Here is a 10,920-nt window from a genome sequence, read left to right as displayed (position 1 = left end):
AAACAAAAGCAAAAATGAATTATTGGGACATCATAAAGATAAAAAGCTTCTGCACAGGAAAGCAGTCAACAAAACTAAAAGGCAACCCACGGAATGGGAAAAGATATTTGCAAATGACATTACAGATAAAGGGCTGGTATCAAAGATCTATAAGGAACTTCTCAAACTCAACACCCAAAAAAACAAAGAATCCAGTTAAGAAATGGGCAGAAGACATGAACGGACACTTCTCCAAAGATGACATACAAATGGCCAACAGACACATGAAAAAATATTCCACATCACTTGGCATCAGGGAAATACAAATCAAAACTACAATGAGATACCACCTTACACCAGTTTGAATGGTTAAACTAACAAGACAGGAAATACCCAATGTTGGTGAGGATGTGGAGAAAGGGGAACCCTCTTCTACTGTTGGCGGGAATGCAAGCTGGTATAGCCACTCTGCAAAACATGACGGAGTTTCCTCAAGACATTAAACAAAGAGCTACACTACAACTCAGCAATTGCACTACTAGGTATTTACCCCCAAAGATACAGGTGGGTAACAACTTCTTTGACTTTCACTGGAGCAACTTCTTACTAGACACATCTCCAGAGGCAAGGGGAAGAAAAGCAAAAATATACTATTGGGACTTCATCAAGATAAAAAGCTTCTGCACAGTGAAGGAAACTATCAACAAAACTTAAAGGCAGATAATGGAATTGGAGAAAATATTTGCAAATGACATATCTGATAAAGGGTTAACAACCAAAATCTGTAAAGAACTTATCAAATTCAATACCAGGGGAAAGGACGCAGGGTTTGAAACATGGTGGATGACATGGACCAGCAACAAACTACTAACACTGCAGAAGAGTCCCTGGATCTCATCAGGCTCAGCATGGATGAGCGAATTTATGTGAAAATGAGAAATGACAGAGAGCTTCAAAGCAGATTACGTGTTTATGATCAGCATTTAAATATGATGTGGAGGAAACGGTGACCACTATAGAAATTGATGAGAAAACATGTGAAGCAATATATAAATCAACAAAATGCAATATTCTGATGCTTTTTGTCTGGGGAGATGGTGTTGTACTAGTTGTCCCAACATTAAGAGTTGACTGAAACAAGGAATTTATCATGTATGGAATATAGAAGACTTTGTATGACCGCCTCTTTAAAAGTAGAAGACATTCAAAATAGAAACCTGTGTAAATTTTGATATAAGAAATGACCAAGGATTCTTCCACTACTGAAATGCCTTAATTTGCAGATAACTCAAAAATTCTTAATCTGAAGGGCATTTCAATTTTTTTCCAACTGTTTAAATAAATGTGATCACCAAGACACAGAACTCTTTTTTCAAGAATTAATTGGCTCTGCTGTTTTCTCAGACAATTTCTTATTTTTTTCCTTTAAATTTGATGTTTCCTTTTTTGAAACAAAACAAAACAAAACTCAACACTCAGAAAACAAAGAATCCAGTTAAGAAATGGGCAGAAGACATGAATAGACATTTTTCAAAGAAGACATCCAGATGGCTAACAGACACAGGAAACGATGCTCAACATCACTCATCATCAGGGAAATACAAATTAAAAACCATGATGAGATACCATCTCACGCCTGTCAGAATGACTAAAATCAACAACATGGGAAGCAACAGGTGTTGGCGAGGATGCTGAGAAAGGGGAACCCTCTCGTACTGTTGGTGGGAATGTAAGCTGGTGTAGCTACTCCGGAAAACAGTATGGAGGTTCCTCAAAAAGTTAAAAATAGAGCTACCTACAACCCAGCAATTGCACTACTAAGTATTTATCTGAAGGATGCAAACAGTGATTTTAAGGGGCACATGCACCCCGATGTTTATAGCAGCATTATCAATAATAGCCAAATTATGGAAAGAGTTCAGATGTCCATCGATGGATGAATGGATAAAGAAAATGTGGTAGATATATGCAATGGAATATTACTCAGCCGTTAGAAGAAATGAAATCTTTCCATTTTCAATGACATGGATGGAGCTAGAGAGTTTTATGCTAAGTAAAATAAGTCAGTCAGAGAAAGACAAATACCACATGATTTCACTCATATGTGGAATTTAAGAAAGAAAACAGATGAATATATGGGAAAGGGGAAAAATAAAAAAAAAGAAAAAAGAGAGGAAAACAAACCATAAGTGACTCTCAACAATAGAGAACAATCTGAGGGTTGATGGACAAGGTGGGTGAGGGTTGGGCTAGATGGGCTAGGGGGGCACTTGTGATGAGCAATGGGTGTTGTATGTAAGTGAAGAATCACTGAATTCTACTCCTGAAACCAATATTATACTATATGTTACCTTCCTAGATTTTAAATAAAAACTCAAAGAGAAAAAAAAAAGAACATTTGTTTATCAAAAAACACCACTGAGAGAATAAAAAGGAAGGCACAGATTGAGAAAATATATGTGCAGTAGATATAAACAAAAAGATGTTATAACCAGAATTATGTTTTTTAAAGATTTACAAATCAAAAGACAAACACCCCATTTTTTAAAATGGGCAAATACTTGAGAACAATTTCCAAAAGAGGATATCCAAATGGCCAATCATTGTATGAGAAAGCTTGCCTTCATCCATGTCTGAGTTCCAAACGTTGCAACCACAACCCACCTCTCCTGGTTTTGACCTATAAATTTATTTTTCCATCCTAGACCTGTCCTCTGAGATCTTGACCCACAGATTAGACTGCTCACTGGATGTCATGCGGGCAACTCAGAATAAAATGCTCAAAGGTGAATTCATTATCCTCACACTCACAATTCATTTCTCAAATTTTTTCTGTAACTCTAAATGGTACCTCCTTCTGTTTAGTTACACCTGCAAGAAATCCAAGAGTCACCTGCTGGTTCACCTTCTATATCCATTCTCCTCTTCATCTTTAATAATAGAATCCCAAAACTGAGGGTTTTAGAGGGGTGGGGGGTGGGGGATGGGTTAGCCCATTGATGGGTAGTAAGGAGGGCACATATTGCATGGAGCACTGGGTGTTATACGCAAATAATGAATCATGGAACACTACATCAAAAACTAAGGATGTACTGTATGGTGACTAACATAATAAAAAATTAAATAAAAAATTAAATTATCAAAAAACACAATAGAATCCCACATCATGTTTTATTTATGTGTGAATTAGTTTATGTATTTATAATATAATGAACACTCTAACACAAGAACTACATATATCTAATAATTTATATCTCTCGACTGCACCCTGACCCTCTTTTCTGCATCATCCTGTCCCCACACGTCCCCACTGGTGGTAAGTGCTATTCTGCATTTTTATTTTTAATCCCCTTGCATCATGGATAAGTAGGGAGGGAGGTTCACAGAGATTATGCCTAACCAACATTGTTCAGTTTTGTTTGTATATAGTCCTTCTACAAATGGTATTATACTGTACATTTTTTTCTAGGACTTGTTTTTTTCACTCACCATTGTTACAAAGACTTAGCAAGGTTGCCACCATTAATTGTGGGGCACTTCCTTTCCCTGGCACTACCATTTCATGGTGTGGCTACACCATAATTTATGTTATCTGCTCCCACAAATGGGCATCTTAATGTTTTCAATTTTTTGCTACAATGAACAATGTTGATATGGACATCCTTGCACATGTCTCCTGAGGCTCGTGTGCAAGAATTTTCCAGGCTCTGTTCATAGGGGTTAAAGTGTGCAAATATTCAACCAACCAAAGTCATCTCAAGTTGTTTTCCCAGTAGTTGCTCTAAATTACACTCGCTTAACCCCCAACAATGGATCCACTTCTATGTTTGGTAATGTCAAATATCTTAATTTTGATCAATGAAGTGGCTATAAAATTCTCATAATGTGGTTTTCATTTTCCCGATTAATAGAAATTAGGGATTGCTTCATATATTTATTTATAGGCTAAAAGCTTTTCCTCTTTTCAGAATTGCATATCATGTCTTTTGTCCTTTTTCTACTGAATAAAAATGTTTATATTTTCTGGGTCTGTAAAAGTTCTTTATCCTTTGTTCTAATCCCTTGTCAATTATATATATATTACAATGATTATTTCACAGCTCGTGACTTTTTTCACTTTCTTAAAGGCATATTTGAATGACAACATTTAATTTTAATGACGGATCTGAGACCTGTCTAGATGGAGCTCATTTTCATTTCCACGTGTTTGGCCTGGGTCAGGGCAGTTGTCTGAGACCCACTGAAAATTGGTCTGACATCATGGGCAGTGGCAAAGGTCAGGTATTTAAGAAGGCTCGCCACCTGCTAGTGGGGGGAAGGTGAGAGCAGATCCCGGTTAGCTTAAGTGAAGAGCACTGTATGAGACATCTCTTCTAGATATTACATCAGTTCTCTGGATGGCTGATAGAGCAAAGGGTTTGGGACAGTTTCACATTCCATAGCATGGCTCTGGAGCCCCTTGGGAAGGAGCTGTCTGAAGAAGAAACAATGAGGCAAAGGGGGGAGTATGGGCCAAAATGTCTGAGAGTGATGTAGTCCTACCCCTCTGTTGGACTTCTGCCCACTCTATATTGACGCTTTCAGTTTTTGAGATCTTCAAATGCCTCTCCCTCCCTCCTTCACTCTACTCACCACACTCTTATCACAAAGCCAAACTAGCCCTTGAATTCCCCCTGGTGGAAAGAGTATGACAGTAAACCTTGAAATTTTTTAATTACTTTATTCGTTTACCTTAACTGTAAAATCACTTCAGTTCCTAACATGGGATGAAGGCAGACGAAAAGGTGATTAAATGTGAGCTCAATGTGATGGCTCTTTGGAACAATGTTTATAGCAGTAAAGTCCGCAATAGCCAAACTATGCAAAGAGCCCAGATGTTCATCGAGAGCTGAATGAATAAAAAATATGTGGTTTGCGTCCACAGTGGAATATTACTTAGCCATCAAAAAGAACGAAATCTTGCCATTTGCAACAACATGGATGGAGCTAGAGGGTATGATGCTAAGTGAAATATGTCAGTCAGAGAGAGACAAATACCATATGATTTCACTCATACGTGGAATTTAAGAACAAAACAGGAACATAGGGGAAGGGAAGGAAAAATACAGTAATATAATAACAGAGAAGGAGGCAAACCATAAGAGACTCTTAACTATAGGGAACAAACTGAGGGTAGCTGGAGGGGAGAGGGGTGAAGGGATGGGGCAACTGGGGGATGGGCATTAAGGAGGGCATTTGATGGAATGAGCACTGGGTGTTATATGCAACCGAGGAATCACTAAATTCTACCTCTGAAACCAACAACACACTAAATGTTAACTAAATTGAATTTAAATAATTTTTTTTAAAGAAGCAGGCAGAACACTAAGGGGCAGGGGTTAGATACGGAGAGGTGATATTCTTTTTATAAATCTTATAGAAACCTTGTTATATAAATGTGAATACTTGAATATGCTAATTGTCAATGAGGCATAAGTTGGTGGAAAAAAGAAGAAAAGTGAAATGAATTGACGCCAGTGGCCCCAGAAGGTGGGAAATGTAAACAAGACGTATTTGGAGAAAAAGGGATGAGGAGGATAAACCAAAGGAAGAAACAGAAAAAGAATCTAAGAAAAATCAGGGTCATTAGTTCCGTGGGGGAAGACAGGTGTTCGGAGCCACACATACGGGTCCTCCTGGGGTGGAGCACTGCCAGGCCCGGATTGGAGCCCGTGTCCACCATTCACAGGGGCAACATAGCCAGATCAGGAAGGTCAGACCAGCTGTTTGAGGTCAGGCCTCGCCCAAGACCCTGGGAAAATCCCCAGGCTGGGGTCCATAAGGATCTGCTCTGTGGTTTCAAAAACTCAACTTTTTTTTTTAATCAAAATTAACAATTTATTGCCTATTACTAATTTTTTAAAAATATTTTTATTATATTATGTTAGTCACCATATAGTACATCCCTGGTTTTTGATGTAAAGTTCGATGATTCATTAGTTGCGTATAACACCCAGTGCTCCATGCAATACGTGCCCTCCTTACTACCCATCACCAGCCTATCCCATTCCCCCACCCCCTTCCCTCTGAAGCCCTCAGTTTGTTTTTCAGAGTCCGTAGTCTCTCATGCTTCATTCCCCCTTCTGATTACTACCCCCTTCTTTATCAAAAATCACTTTCTTGATTCATCCCTGAATAAGGAATCTGGGGATTCAATTCAAGCAAAAACCCACACGAGACTAGGTAAATGAAAATCCCACTATTTGACAATTCACCCCGCTGTCAGTAGAGGGCACCCCGCCCAAGGAAGACGGAATTCAGATGCGCAACTTGTTCCCCAAACCAAGGAATCAAGTCAGTTGGGTTATGGGGTAAACTGTTTTCTTTCCTTTTTTCTTTCTCTTTTTCAGATCTAGAAGAGTTTATTTTGGAGAAGGACTGTTTTATTTTCTATTTATCTTTGTACATTTTACAAGAGCTGTACTATGAACATATATTACTTTGATCAGGAAAAAAAGGTTATTTGAAAATAAAATTCGTTCAACTTTCTAGTCAAATAGTACAGAAAATTATAGGTATTTGCCATATGGAAAATATTAATTGTTGTATCATCTCAGTAGAAGAAATATGAGTCTTCTTGGCACTAGTCTTTCAGCTTCTCTGTGCATTTGACACTGTGTAATAAAACTTGGGGGAGTATCTTGAATATAAAATTGAGAAAAGTTCTGGGAGGAAAAAAAGAAAAAATCTATAAATTCAAGGACCACATCTACCTAAATATTAGAACCAGTCTCTCAGATACCCTTACTCTTAGGTGTTGATGAGTAAATGTTGAAAAATTCTTATTCTTGAAGTATTTGTTCAAACATTCCCTTCTGATTACATAAAATCTTCTAACATTTCCATGACAGAACACAGAATACCAGGTACTATTGTCACTTACCAAATTACCCCAAAACGTAGCATCATACAACAACCGTTTCAGTTTGCTCACGGTTTGGGGGTCATAAATTCAGGAAGGGCTCACCTGGGCAGTTGTCACTTGGGATGTCCCATGCAGTTGCACTCAGATGTCGGCCGGCTCGATATGCAAGATGGCTCACTCACATGGCTGCAGCCTCTCCAGCAAGACGGTCTCAGGGTCGTTAGACTTCTCACATGGCAGCTCTGCACAGCTCCAGGCTCCCAGCTTGAGCAGCCCAGCAAACCAGGCAGAAGCTGGGTCCCTTTTCATGATCTAACCCCAGTCCCGCTGCATGGCTTCATGCAGGCTGAGCTGGCTGGTCCCACAGTGTGTTGCTCCAGTTGTCTTCGTCCGGGGGGGCATTGAGGACTCTGCTGAGGCCTGATCTCCACTCACCTACCCCATGTGGGGCTGAGGGGCTTCTCCCTTTCCCTAAACAGAAACTTTAAAAATAATAAGCAGACGCTATCTTCAAGGAGAGGTTTCTGACAGGTTCTGCCATATTGCCTGTACCCCGAGAAGGCTGACCCACAGGGTGGGAGAAGTTTTAGCTGAACACAGAGCTGCTGCTCCATTTCCTCAGTCTCCCCTGAAAGCTGGGGAGCAAGAACAAATTCTTGTGAGTGGAGGTGAGGGAAGGTCTTCTGTACAAATTCTGGGTTTCGTTCTAAAACAGAAGAGGCTTGTCCTCTCCTCTTTTCCTCCTTCCTGACTGGAGCCAGGACACCATCTTTGACTGGGGGCTGGGATCCGTGTGTTGAAGATATCAGGATGACACGTGAAAGACTGGGTCCCTGGTGGGTGTGGATGTGCTGGCCCAGAAACACCACCCACTTGGATCTTTGAGCAAGTGAGAAACAGACCATCTTATTTAGGCCAGGATCATGTTGGGTCTCTATTCCAGCTGCCAGACTGACACCCCGTTAGATAAAGGTCCTCTGCTTTTTAATACAGGTGTGCGGGGCATTTCCTGGGAAAAGGCAAACATATCCTTGGGTATGTGCCTTAGGCAATGGTCACAAGAATGAGTCCCTTCTCCTTCCCTTAGAAAGAAAGAACACTAGGAATAACATCAAAAAAAAAAAGAAGAAGAAGAAGGAAAAATAACATCAAATGGGTATCAGTCAGACGGTGCCAGGCCCTGACTTTTCCTGGAGGGTCTCCCACAACAATGCACCAGCAGGCAGAGAGTCTAGGAAGGACGTGGGGTAATCACTGTCAAAAACAGTGGGTGCCTGGGTGGCTCAGTTGGTCAGGCAGCTGACTCTTGGTTTCAGCTCAGGTCATGATCTCAGGGTCCTGGGATGGAGCCCTAACTAGGTCTCCGTGCTCAGTGGGGGGATATGCTTGTGGATTCTCTCACTCTGTCCCTCCCCGCCCCCCGCTGTTTGTGCTCTCCCTCTCTGTCTCTCTCTCAAATAAATAAATCTTTTCTTAAAAAAACACTTACAGAAAAATAATCTGCTCCCTTGTCAATAAGCATTTCTGGGGTTAAGTGGCCTTTAAGAATTTCAGTTGTTACGTGTGACTCTGGGAAAGCCTCGCCCCCGTAAGCACATTGGCCATGCTTCTCACAGGGTCCACTAGGATTAGGGCCAGAGGAGGCTTAAACTCTGCCCCTCTCCAGGTTAGGGTTCCTAATGCACTCCTCAAAATCTCCCCACCATCCTGCCCTCTCAAATCCTCTCCGTCACTGTCACAAGTTCAGTCTCCCCGGCCCAGAGTGGGCCAGAGGTCCTGGAACCTCCCACACAATCACTGCCTTCTTCCTTAGCCAGAGGAATCATGATCTGCTTCTGCGGAACGGTTACTTTTTCAGCAGACTGGTATGTCTGTGTGACCCGGTTCTGGCCAGGGAGCTATAATCAGGCTGTTTGCCGGCTTCCAGGAAGGGAGCAGTGGCAGCAGGAATTCACCTTTTGCCCTTCTTCCTTTCTCTTTGTTCCTGCCTCAAATGTAAGCAGTATGGCCAGAGCTCCCACAGCCAAACAGTAACATCTAGGACAGAAGCTTCCTGCTAAGGAGTTAGACAGAGAGACAGAAGACGCAGGAGTTGTCCTGGAGCCCTGTACCACCTAGCTCTCACTTACATAAGACACTGTGACGAGAGCTTTCTGCTGTATGCAGCTGAATCTAATTCAACATCCTGTCTTACCATTTTGGTATAAAGAGCCAGATTTCAAGTAAGCTGAAGGGACAGTGGGACAGAGAGTAACAGCCTCAGGACCACCCACCCAGGCCCCTTTCTCTCAACGGCTATGCTTGTACCCACTCTGCTTCCTCCCACCGTAAGGTGGGATCAAAAATGAAACCGGGACAAAGAGAGCACCAAAAACAGGGATTTCTCGAGGACTTGGATGGTTGCCTTCACAACCACCCCAAAGGGAGGCACTATTGTCCCTGCCTCACATGAAGAGGCTCTGGCAGGACAAATGGCAGGTCCAGTGTCCGACATAAAGGCAGTGAGAGAGCTGGGTCCAGAGTAGGTCCTTCACATGACAGGCCTGGTCTCTGTGCCTCAGAACAAAAGAGGTGGGGCTCCCCCCTCCCCTCCCCTCTGCTCCAAGTATAAACTCTGACTTGCCCAGGTTAGACAGAGGGTGGATGGGACAACGGATGGAGGTTCAAGGGCCCCACTGGATACAAACCACTGATCTCTACAGAAATCCTGTCAGGAAGCCTGAAACCCAGCATTTGTTGAAGATTATGAAGAAAGAGGGTAAATGAGGAAAATCAGGGTGAAGGTAAATATTTGACATGCTTATGAAACAATGTGTAGAGTTTTAAGTGTTCAACTCATATAAAGCCAAATAAATATTTCTGTAACTTCATGCATTTTATTGACGAATAAATGTTTTATTTATTTATGCAAGAAAGAAACCTGGTAGGTATAAACAGAGATGAGGGACATGTGGAAGTGTGAATGTTTTTATTATTATCTGCTTCCTGATTTTCTAAAGTGAACATGTATTGCTTTTGTAATAAGAAAAAAGTAAATTATACTTTTCATGGTTTTTTATTATTTTTTTAAGATTTTATTTACTTGACACAAAGAGAAAGGGAGGGAGAGAGCACAAGCAGGGGGAGCTGCAGGCAAGGGAGAAGCAGGCTCCCTGCTAAGCAAGGAGCCCAATGTGGGGCTCGATCCCAGGACCCTGGGATCATGACCTGAGCCAAAGGCAGCCACCCAACCGACTGAGCCACCCAGGTGCCCCTACTTTTCATTTTAAAAGGGCGTTGTATCTAACATTAAACACAGACCCCTCCAGCCCAGCCAAGGCCCCAGTCTCAGCCCCTGCTCCCACCCTCGGTCCCCTACTGTACCCTGGTCCCCATGTCCCCCTCCTAGCCCTTGCCCCTCAGCCCTGACAGGATTCCTAGCTCACCCAGGTGGGTCAGCTCGGGGAGAGCATGGTCAAGGACTCCACCCATTTGTCCACACCAAAGGTGACTCACCTCACAAGTGAGACTCCACCAGGGTGATCCAGAAAAGAGAGAAGACTGTGAAAAAGAAATAATAGATCCAAAATGGAGTCACTTGGGCTAAACCCATGGGACCAAACAGGGTTTCATACCTAACTGGATTGCAGTTTCAATCTCCCCCAGGAATGTAGTTTCAACCAGTTTGGAATTTCCTAGTCAGCACTGATGAGGTAATCCACCTAAGACCCCTTTGTTCCCCAAAGGGAGGTGACCTTATCCAAAATAACAATTTTTTTTTTTTCTGTTTATGACTTCCTTGTCCTGCCTTTAAAAACCTTCCCTTTCTGTAGCCCTTTAGAACTCCTTTCTACTTCTTAGACAGGATGCTGCCTGATCATGAACCGTTCAATAAGGCCAATTAGATCTTTAAAATTTACTTGAATATTTGTTATTTAACAACAGCAAAGGCCAAGAGACTGGTGGAGGGAAGACTCATGGAGGGAAGGCGGAAACAATGGTTCTCGGGAACCAGGAGCAGGAAGTGGAGGAAGGGCTGCAGGACAAGGCAGAGGCAG

At 42.0% G+C, this 10,920-nt stretch overlaps 1 pseudogene; it reads left to right on the top strand.

The window, feature by feature from the left end:
- The first annotated feature begins 815 nt into the window (after positions 1-815).
- LOC123780259 (U6 snRNA-associated Sm-like protein LSm3 pseudogene) lies at positions 816-1,114 on the top strand (annotated as a pseudogene).
- The last annotated feature ends 9,806 nt before the right edge of the window (positions 1,115-10,920 follow it).

The sequence above is a fragment of the Ursus americanus genome, chromosome 5, assembly GCF_024610735.1.
Source record: "Ursus americanus isolate L20-20 chromosome 5, mUrsAme1.1.p, whole genome shotgun sequence".
Lineage (NCBI taxonomy): Eukaryota > Metazoa > Chordata > Mammalia > Carnivora > Ursidae > Ursus > Ursus americanus.
The sequence above is the reverse complement of the archived record's forward strand: the minus strand, read 5'-3'. Positions and strand labels throughout refer to the sequence as shown.